Below are 9,264 nucleotides of genomic sequence, written 5' to 3' on the forward strand. Positions count from 1 at the left end.
GAAGAATCAAGATAAAACTCCAGCAAATCCAAGTGATGTGGAGATAGGCAGTCTACCGAAGAAAGAGTTCAGACTAACAATGGTAATGAGTTACATGAGTTAGTCACTCAGTCGTGCCCGACTCTTTGCAACCCCATGGACTGCAGCCCACCAAACGACCCCCATGGACTGCAGCCCACCAAGCTCCTCTGTCCATGAGATTTTCCAGGCAAGAGTAGTGGAGTGGGTTGCCATTTCCTTCTCCAGGAGATCTTCCCAACCCAGGGATCGAACCTGGGTCTCCTGCACTACAGGCAGATTCTTTACCGACTGAGCTACAAGGGAAGCCCTTGTAAACAGTGGTAAAGTAACAGTGGTAAAGGTGATCCAAGAACTAGGGAGAAAAATGGATGCACAGATCCATAAGTTAGAAGGATTTTTTAAACAAAGAGGAAGTATAAAGAACAACCAAAACAATTGAACAATGCAATAACTGGAATGAAAAGCACACTGGAAGGAACCAATAGTAGAGTAAATGAAGCAGAGCAGACTAGGGAGCTGGAAGGCTGAGTAGGGGAAATCACTATGGTGGAGCAGAAAAAAGAAAGAAAAGAGGACAGTTTAAGAAACCTCTGGACCAACAGTAAGCACCCTAAGATTCACATTATCGGGGTCTCAGAAGGAGAAGAGAGAGAGAGGGCCTGAGAAAATATTTGAAGAGAGAATAGCTGAAAACTTCCCTAACCTGGGAAAGGAAACAGTCACCCATAGGAAACACAGAGCGTTCCAAACAGGATAAACCCACAGAAGAACACACCATGACACACTGTAATCAAAATGACAACAATTTAAAGTAGAAGATATTAAAAGCAATGGGAAAAGCAACTGATAACATACAAGGTAACTCCCATAAGGTTATCAGCTGGTTTTTCAGCAAAAACTGCAGAGGAGAAGGGAGTCACATAATATGTTTAAAATAAAAACTAAACAGAATATCCATCAGGCAAGAGCTGCTGTAGGGTTTAAGATGATGCCAGTAAAAAGTGGGTGCCAGCTGGCGGTTCTGCTGGGTTCAGCAGAGTTCATATATATCATACAGACAGCAACACATTTGGAGAGGTGGGCAGGAAGATTCAGGACCATCATCAGATCATGATAAATTGTATTGTTCTAAAGGGTTGAAGTACAATCAAGCTACTCAGACCCTCCACCCAGGGCAGGATGCTAGACAGGTGTAGGGTCTCAACTTTGGCAGCAAAGAAGATGCTAGTGTCCACAAGTGCCCCGATGCATGCCTTAGAAGTGTTGAATTCATAGGAAACAGGGACAAAATTCCCGACTACCTGCCCAAGTTCACAATGGCCCATCACAATTTGGAAATTCAAAGAAGGCAGCTACAAGCTCAGCAGCCATAAAAGGAGCTGGCATGGGAAAGGCTGGAGAGAGAAAGAAGGGAAAGGGTGAGATTGGAGAGGGAGAGGGTAGAAAGGGAGAGGCCGGGGAGGGAGCGAATGGAACAGGAGCAGTTGGAGAGAGAGAAGAGGGAATGTCAGGATCACTGGAGCAGGAGAGAGGAGTGGGAGAGGCTTCAGAGACTGGACCTGGTGAGGGGACGGTAACAGCACAGGAGCAGCTAGAGAGGGCGCGAGAGCAGTGAATATCAAATGCCCCCACCTCTGCCTCTGTGGAGAGTCCTCTGAACTCTGTGCCGGGGGCCTCCTCAGCTTTGGAGCCAGGCTTTCAGGCAGCTGCTCAGGGCATTGTCATGGGACCACCTGCACCCCAGCCACCCCTCCACTCCCCGCCCAGGTCCTGCCCAGGCATCAGCCGCACCCCCTCCTCCCCCAGGGTCTCCTCCACCCACTCCACTTCCATCCTCAGGGCCTCCACCTCCTCCACCACCTCTTCCTAGTCAAGTACGCCCTCCTCCTCCACCCCCCCCTTCCTACTCCTCACCTCCCTGCATCTGGATTCCACCCCCGACCCACCCCCCCTGGGATTCACGTCTGAAGACAATTGCCCTTTAACTGGACTTGCAGCTGCAGTTGCTGGCCCAAAACTTAGCAAAGTGTCACGGATGGAGACTGCCTCTTTCCAAGCGGAGGAAGTTTGATTGGTGTGAATTTGGCCTCATCTAAAAGAGATACTGGTCGTGGAAAGGGACCCCTTCCTCTAGAGGGTACTGATTTAGTGGAAGAAATGAGTGCCCTGCTGGCCAGGAGGAAAAGAATTGCTGAAAAGGGATCAACAATAGAACAAAAAGAGGACAAAAATGAAGATTCAGAGCCTGTAACTTCTAAGGCCTCTTCAACCAGTACACCTGAACCGACAGGAAAACCTTGGGAAAGAACAAATACAAGGAATGGCAGCAAGTCACCTGTTGTTTCCAGATGTGATTCTCCGAAGGAAAATCAGATCTTTTTGACCAGAGGCCCTATGACTCATTACACAGACCAGACTCTGCACCCTGGTTACAGGGCAGTGCCGGCAGAGTCCAGACGGAGGGCCTGGACCAGGACAGATTGAAGCAGGACATTTTAGATGAAACGAGAAAAGAATTAAGCCAAAAGAAAAGCTCACTGATGCAATCAAGCCGGAAGTGAGCAAGTCAAATGCTCCCTAGAGAAACAAAGGAGAGATAGGACTTTAATCTGGAGAGAGAAAAAAAAACAAAAAAACCAACCCCTGCAAAGAACACTAACAACAATGAAACCTTTACATTTTGTGAGCTGTAAGATGATGGAGACAAACAGTTGGAAAGGAGGGAAAAAACCAACATACTTTGAAAGCCTTCAGATGTTATTACTCTGGCTGTTTCTCTCCCAGCTTGCCGCTTTTTCCCCCCTGACCTTTATAGCAAGATGGAAGACAATCGTATAGGAGTTCCTGTATCAGTTACATAGAAAATACGAAACCCATCAGGTAAGATCACCGTGCCGTGAAATATTTTCATGTCAAGACAAAATCGCACATTTTCCATAATCCATTGCTAAAATAAAGAAGAGAGGGCTTCCCTGCCTGCTCAGTGGTTAAGAATCTGCCTGCCAATGCAGGAGATATGGGTTCGATCCCTGATCTGGGAAGATCCCACCTGCTGTGGAGCAACTAAGCCCGTGTGCCACAACTATTGAAGCCCGAGTGCCCTACAGCCCTTGCTCTGCAACAAGAGAAACCCCTGCTGTGGGAAGCCCCAGCGCTGCAACTCGAGTTAAACTCCGCTCGCTGCAGCTAGAGAAAAGCTTGAGCAGCAACACAGACCCAGCACAGCCAAAAATAATAAAATTATTTTAAAAAAAGGAGAGAAAGACTTGAGAATTCTCGTTTTTTTCAGAGAATGTTGGTGAAGAATTTGGCAAGTTGCAAACGCAACGAAGAGTAGCCCCCACTCGCTGCAACTGGAAAAAGCCCACACATGGCAGCGAATACCCAGCACAGCCAGAAGTAAATAACTAAATAAATAAAAAAGGATTTGGCAAGTTATACTGTTGTAAGTGTTTCAGGTTTGTCTCCCTGTCATATTTGATGTTGCGATAATAATTGAGATCAGCCCTATGTAGGTTAAGATCATAAAATACAGAATAAGTGGAACTGTATATGCTTTTAGAGGGTGATATTTACAAGAAAGCGTCCTAAAAATGGTTTGTCCAGAGTGAGGAATTTTAGAATGATAGGAAGTTTCTCAAGTTTAGTCCTCATGCAATGTCATAGATTCAAGCATAAAATTCATCCAGAATTAAAAGATGTAGATGCCTTCCTAAATTATTACAATGCTTTACCAAATTATGACTCCTACAAATACGAACCAGTGGTCAAATGTAAAACAATATATTGTAGATTTGGGACGTCCCTGCTGGTCCAGTGGTTAATAATCGCCTTGTGATGCAGGGGACTAGGGTTCAATGCCTGGTCTGGGAGCTAAGATTCCACCTAAGCCTGTGAGTCGCAACTATCGAACCCGAGTACCTCAACTAGGAAGCCTGCCACTGCAATGAAAGATCCCTCGTGATGCAGTGAGACCTGATGCAGCAAAATAAATTCATAAAAATAAAGTGTTTAAAAAGTATGTTGTAGATTCATTGTAGGTTTTCAACCTTTTTTACATTTATGCATGTGGACATGTTTATAATGTAATTACAAGCACCACAAAACTAGCTTTTTAAATTGCACACCGTAGTGCATGTCATACTGATATGTAGTGACCTTTTCAAGGCCTTGTCATTGCTGTTTAGTTGCTAAGTCACGTCTGACTCTGCGACCCCGTGGACTGCAGCACGCCAGGCTCTTCTGTCCTCCACTACCTCCCGGAGTTTGCTCAAATGCATGTCCATTGAGTTGGTGATGCTATCTAACCATCTCATCCTCTGCCACCCCTTTCCCCTTTCTCCTTTTGCCTTCAGTCTTTCCCAGGATCAGAGTCTTTTCCAATGAGTCAGCTCTTCTGATTTTAGACTATAGAGTGGTTCCAAAAATAGTGTTATACAAAGGATTTCTGTACTCTATTAATCCCTAATGTTAACATTTAACATAACCATAGTACAGTTACCAAAAATAGGGTTAAAAATGGTACAAAACTATAAACCAGGTGTTGGCAAGCTTTTACTGTAAAAGGCAAGATAGTAACTATTTTAGATATTTGCCAGTACTTTGTAACCACCATTATAGCACAAAAATAGCCATAGACAATTGTAGCAAAGGAGAGTATATCCAATCAAACTTTTTTCAAGAGCAGGTGGCAGACCAGATGAGATCCATGGGCTGTGTAGTGGGCTAACACCTGCAGAGCTGCTTTTAAATTTTAAGTTGCAATACTAGTAAAGGAACAGTGATGATGGCAATTACGGTGACAGAAATCATTAGACAAAGGGGAAAGAGTAAATAAAATGAGACTTACGTGGTAGGGAGAAGGAGCTAGATCCTCTACTCATCACCCTGTGTGTGCCCTCAGGTGTGTGCATATAATCCATTCCCCTTTCTCTGAAGCTTCTGAGATTAAAACGGGAGAAAGCCTGTATGCTGCAATGATAGAGTTTTTTGAAAATGTAGGAAATCAGAAATTTTCCAGGCTCTTCATTTTGATTTATGCTTGAGTTATTTTGTGCCTTATTTTCAGGCAGCAAGTGTCAATCAAAACTGAAGATTGAACACGAATGTCGAGTTCTTATGCTTCGGGTGTACTTCCTTTTTAGAGTTTTTGGCTCTCTGCTATTTTTATCATACTGTGTCATTTAAATTTCCTACATGCTACCTTCATTTGTGCAGTTGAAGTAAAATTTCAATAAAAAATATGGTTTTTAAATTGATGGGACATCCTAATTTCCCAGGAATCCAGGGATTATTGGGTTTTTCCCTATTTTTATCCATATTTTATTTTTCCCTGTTGCCATCACATCTGTAGTTACCAAAACCAGTCAACTGTGTAAGATCAATTTAGTGGGAAACAAACTCTCATTTATGAAAGAATGTTCTGAGTCTTAGAAGAAAACATTGCTCTTACATGGATCTCAATCTGGAATTCACAAATGCTAGTCAGTCAGTTTTTAAATGTTTTAAAGTTTAACCCACATTGACATCATAGGAAATCCACTGAGAAATGCTTTTCTAGGCTGAACACCTGTTTCCCCTTAGTCTCCCCCAACAGAGCGTGTGCATGTTACGACCATGCGCATTCAGTCGCGTCCAACTCTGTGGCGCCCTGGACTGTAGCCCACCGAGCTGCTCTGGCCACATGGGATTCTCCAGGCAAGAATACTGGAGCAGGTTGCCATTTCCTTCTCCAGGGGTTCTTCCTGACCTAGGGATTGAACCCAAGTCTCTTGCATCTCCTGCACTGACAGGTGGGTTCTTTGCCACTGAGCCATCTGGGAATCCCAGTGTACATGTTAATTATCTTCATTTTACAATCACTGCTCTCCCACCACTATACCAATATCACCTAAACTGTGTGTGTTGCATTCTGGATGTTCTTAGTTATGTATTAACTGCAAAAGATTTTCTGCGTTAACCTGTCACTTGAATTATTTAGCTACTATTGGAGATGAAGTCCAAATAATTCTCCCCCCCACAAAGAACTCTTAAATGACACTCCTCTGGAGGCGGTTATTTTTATAGAAATTAGCAACCAGCACCTGTATCTGTGCTGATCCCACCTGGGAGACAACTTGTAAGACTAAAGAATCATTTGGTGCAACAGCCAACTCAGTGACTCAAAACCGAAGGTTAAGTTTAAAGAAAATTGAGGATAAGAGGAAATCCTGGGGGAACTCATTCTAGGCAATCAATCATTGTGCCTCTATGTGTGCGTCTGTGTGTGTGGAAGGCATTAGGAGATTGATTCAGGGCAGGCTGGCAGGGTCCCAGACGGCTCTCTTTTTTGGGTGACAGTGATCTGAGGGAGCAGAATCTGGCAAGTGGCACGTAAAGAGCAGCAGTAAAGAGCTGGGGGTTTATATTCAACCCCCTCTGGAGTCAAGGCTTCCCTGGTGGCTCAGCAATAAGGAATCCACCTGCAATGCAGGAGCTGCAGGAGACATGAGTTTGATCCCTGGGTCGGGTAGACCCCCTGGAGGAGGGCATGGCAACCCACTCCAGTATTCTTGCCTGGAGAATCCAGTGGGCAGAGGAGCCTGGGGGGCTACAGTCCATAGGGTCGCAAAGTGTCAGACACGGCTGAAGCGACTTAGCACGCACAGTGGAGTCAAGCCTACCGCGTGGGGAATTCCCTGGCGGTCTAGTGGTAAGGGGTCCCCTCTCACTGCCAAGGGCTGGGGTTCATGCACCAGCGTCACAGGCTCGTGGGACTTCTTTGGGACACGTAAGATGGAAACAGCTCACACACAACAGGACAGGAATCGTTTCACTTGATTCAGGTGTAGCAGTTCAGCTGTCCCTCACTGCAGGCACACAAGAGAAATTCCGCCTTGGGTCCAGGGCAGTGACCGGGCACCGCTGCCAGTGTCTCCTGGAGCGTCCTTTCTGGCTTCAAACTCTCAAAACGCTCTCCTGGAGCGTCCTTTCTGGCTTCAAACTCTCAAAACGCTCTCCTGGAGCGTCCTTTCTGGCTTCAAACTGAGGCCGAGACTGTACTGGTCATGTAAATTTCATCACGCAGATTCTTACCTCTTTGGATGATGGTTTTCATGTAACTTTTCAAAGTCCGCAGCTAACATCTTTAACCCATTGCCAAGCTCCATTTGTTCCTTTTAAACTTCAACCTGCAGCTCTCTTCTCACATCTCCGCAGATGCCGAAGAAAGACCCCGTACCCCAGCGAGTCCTCTGAGCAACAGTCAGCTGTCGCGTTTTTCCTCTTATTTTCAACATTCATCAGAGCTTAAAAGTTCCTAATAAGTGTTTGGACGAATGACTAAAAGTGAATAAATGCACATGTACATTCTTAGAAAACTTAAATATTCTTTTTGGTGTGGTTGTAACATAAATGGGGCTTCCCTGGTGGCTCAGCTGGTAAAGAACTCACCTGCCAATGCAGGAAACGTGAGACATGGATTCGCTCCCTGGGTCAGGAAGATCCCCCAGAGAAGGAAATGGCAACCTGCTCCAGTATTCTTGTCTGGAAAATTCTATGGACAGGTGAGCCTGGCAGGCTACAGTCCCTGGGGTTGTAAAGAGTGAGACACAAAGGAAAACACACACACACACACACCACACCACACCACACCACACCACACCACACACACACACACACACACACACACACACACACAGAGTAACTTAAATGGAGTTATGTTGCCATCTAGTGGTGAGGTGATGACTCATTTAGAAATAAAATGCAGAATGTTACTAAGATTGTTGTTTGTGCAGCATGTTTTATTTACAAATACTTTCATAGGAAAAATAGTTTTATTGCTTGACACTATTATCTTGCTTTACCTCGAGAATGTCTTGATTTGCCAGATCACCACTAAGTAGAAGAGTTTTATAAATTGAACTTCAAAGCAGATTTTCCTACACTAACTGAATAGCTGTTCCTTCAAAGAAGAATTCAGTGGTTGAAATAAGTATGGGAGATGATGACAAAGTTCAACACGTTTCTTTCCTGCAGAACTTTTCAGAGACATTAATGTGATAGTGTGCTTTGTAAAACTCCAAGAGGGCCTTACGAGCGGTGCGTTTCCCAGACTCTATGTTCTTTTCATTGGAAGGACTGATGCTGAAGCTGAAGCTCCAGTCCTTTCACCACCTGATTTGAAGAGCCGACTCATTGGAAAAGACGCTGAACCTGGGAAAGATTGAGGGCAGGGGGAGAAGGGGGTGAGATGGTTGGATGGCATCACTGACTCAATGGACATGAATTTGAGCAAACTCCAGGAGATAGTGAAGGCCAGGGAAGCCTGGCATGCTGCAGCCCATGGGGTCGCAAAGAATCGGACATGACTTAGTGACTGAACAACAACAAATACTCTTTACGAGGAACAACTCATTGGACCATTGTTCTATGGGGAAAAAATTGGGGGGAACACTGCTGTATTTTAATTTTCCTCATATATTAAAATATTCAGACTTTTCATTTTGTTGTGGTGGATATGGGGACTTCTTGTTTGTATGGAAGCATGTTCAGGCTTACTAAGGTATGGGAAAATTCACTAAGATTAATTTACTACATTTTATCAATAAAAGAAAGATTCTTAAAAAAAAAAACCTATTACTGCATATTGTCTTCCTGACTACAAAGCCTTTTTTGGCCTTCGTGTCCATGTTCTAGACACAGTGAATTCAAGGTACATTGTAAGAAGTGAGTAGCCATGCCTTACAATTATAAGGATCTTAGTTAATTTTTCAGTAATAATTTCTTAAAAAATTTTTTTAATATAACTTTATTTATTTTAATTGGAGGCTATTTACTTTCCAATATTGTATTGGTTTTTCCATACATTGACATGAATCCTCAATGGGTGTACATGTGTTCCCCATCCTGAACCTCCTTCCCATCTCCCTCCCCAGCCCATTCCTCTGGGTCATCCCAGTGCACCAGCCCGGAGCACCCTGTATCATGCATTGAACCTGGACTGGTGATTCGTTTCACATATGATATTATACATGTTTCAGTGCCAGTCTCCCAAATCATCCCTCCCTCTCCCTCTCCCAGAGTCCAAAAGACTGTTCTATACATCTGTGTCTCTTTTGCTGTCTCGCATATAGGGTTATCGTTACCATCTTTCTAAATTCCATATATATGTGTTAGTATACTGTATTGGTGTTTTTCTTTCTGGCTTACTTCACTCTGTATAATAGGCTCAAGTTTCATCCACCTCATTAGAACTGATTCAAA

General features: G+C 44.1%; 1 non-coding gene and 1 pseudogene across 1 annotated transcript; one reads left to right on the forward strand and one right to left on the reverse strand.

The window, feature by feature from the left end:
* Positions 1–252: 252 nt before the first annotated feature.
* TRNAY-GUA (transfer RNA tyrosine (anticodon GUA)) lies at positions 253–324 on the reverse strand. The gene has a single exon. It is a non-coding gene; the product is annotated as a tRNA-Tyr (tRNA).
* A 622-nt stretch (positions 325–946) lies between these two features.
* On the forward strand, positions 947–2,602 carry LOC129627871 (protein enabled homolog; annotated as a pseudogene).
* Positions 2,603–9,264: the final 6,662 nt, after the last annotated feature.

Source organism: Bubalus kerabau, chromosome 15 (genome assembly GCF_029407905.1).
Source record: "Bubalus kerabau isolate K-KA32 ecotype Philippines breed swamp buffalo chromosome 15, PCC_UOA_SB_1v2, whole genome shotgun sequence".
NCBI classification, from domain to species: Eukaryota; Metazoa; Chordata; class Mammalia; order Artiodactyla; family Bovidae; genus Bubalus; species Bubalus kerabau.